Consider the following 2,120-nt stretch of genomic DNA (forward strand, 5'->3'; position numbering starts at 1 on the left):
AGGTAGGTTTATTCCTAGGTATTTTATTCTTTTTGTTGCAGTGGTGAATGGGATTGTTTCCTTCATTTCTCTTTCTGATCTTTCGTTGTTAGCATATAGGAATGCAAGAGATTTCTGTGCATTAATTTTGTATCCTGCAACTTTACCAAATTCATTGATTAGCTCTAGTAGTTTTCTGGTGGCATCTTTAGGAATTCTCCATGTATAGTATCATGTCATCTGCAGACAGTGACAGTTTTACTTCTTTTCTGATTTGGATTCCTTTTATTTCTTTTTTGTCTCTGACTGCCATGGCTAGGACTTTCAGAACTATATTGAATAATAGTGGCGAGAGTGGACATCTTGTCTTGTTCCTGATCTTAGAGGAAATGCTTTCAGTGTTTCACTATTGAGAATGATGTTTGCTGTGGGTTTGTCGTATATGGCCTTTATTATGTTGAGGTAGTTTCCCTCTATGCCCACTTTCTGGAGAGTTTTTATCATAAATGGATGTTGAATTTTGTCAAAAGCTTTTTCTGCATCTCTTGAGATGACCTTATGGTTTTTATTCTTCAATTTGTTAATATGGTGTATCACATTGATTGATTTGCGTATGTTGAAGAATCCTTGCATCCCTGGGATAAATCCCACTTGATCATGGTGTATGATCCTTTTAATGTGTTGTTAGATTCTGTTTGCTAGTGTTTTGTTGAGGATTTTTGCACCTATATTCGTCAGTGATATTGGTCTGTAATTTTCTTTTTTTTTTGTAGTATCTCTGTCTGGTTTTGGTATTAGGGTGATGGTGGCCTCATAGAATGAGTTTGGGAGTGTTCCCTCCTCTGCAATTTATTGGAAGAGTTTGAAAAGGATGGTGTTAGCTCTCTCTAAATGTTTGATAGAATTCACCTGTGAAGCCGTCTGGTCCTGGACTTTTGCTTGTTGGAAGATTTTTCATCACAGTTTCAATCTCATTACTTGTGATTGGTCTGTTCATATTTTCTATTTCTTCCTGTTTCCGTCTTGGAAGGTTGTACCTTTCTAAGAATTTGTCCATTTCTTCCAGGTTGTCCAGTTTATTGGCATAGAGTTGCTTGTAGTAGTCTCTTAGGATGCTTTGTATTTCTGCAGTGTCTGTTGTAACTTCTCCTTTTTCATTTCTAATTTTATTGATTTGAGTCCTCTCCGTCTTTTTCTTGATGAGTCTGCTCTGATCTTTATGATGTCTTTCCTTTTGCTAACTTTGGGTTGCGTTTGTTCTTCTTTCTCTAGTTCCTTTAGGTGTAAGGTTAGATTGTTTATTTGAGATTTTTCTTGTTTCTTGAGGTAGGTTTGCATTGCTATAAACTTCCCTCTTAGAACTGCTTTTGCTGCATCCCATAGGTTTTCGATCGTCGTGTTTTCATTGTCATTTGTCTCTAGGTATTTTGATTTCCTCTTTGATTTCTGCAGTATCTCTTGGTTATTTAGTAATGGATTGTTTAGCCTCCATGTGTTTGTGTTTTTTATGTTTTTTTCCCTGTAACTGATTTCTAATATCATAGCATTGTGGTCAGAAAAGATGCTTCATATGATTTCGGTTTTCTTAAATTTACTGAGGCTTGATTTGTGACCCAAGATGTGATCTGTCCTGGAGAATGTTCTGTGCGCACTTGAGAAGAAAGTGTAATCTGCTGCTTTTGGATGGAATGTCCTATAAATATCAATTAAATCTATCTGGTCTCTTGTGTCATTTAAAGCTTGTGTTTCCTTATTAATTTTCTCTTTGGATGATCTTCCATTGGTGTAAGTGAGGTGTTAGAGTCTCCCACTATTATTGTGTTACTGTTGATTTCCTCTTCTATAGCTGTTAGCAGTTGCCTTATGTATTGAGGTGCTCCTATGTTGGGTGCATATATATTTATAATTGTTATATCTTCTTCTTGGATTGATCCCTTGATCATTATGTAGTGTCCTTCCTTGTCTCCTGTAATATTCTTTATTTTAAAGTCTATTTTATCTGATATGAGTATTGCTACTCCAGCTTTCTTTTGATTTCCATTTGCATGGAATATCTTTTTCCATCCCCTCACTTTCAGTCTGTATGTGTCCCTAGGTCTGAAGTGGGTCACTTGTAGATAGCATATATATGGGTCTTGTTT

Source organism: Physeter macrocephalus, chromosome 14, assembly GCF_002837175.3.
Source record: "Physeter macrocephalus isolate SW-GA chromosome 14, ASM283717v5, whole genome shotgun sequence".
Lineage (NCBI taxonomy): Eukaryota > Metazoa > Chordata > Mammalia > Artiodactyla > Physeteridae > Physeter > Physeter macrocephalus.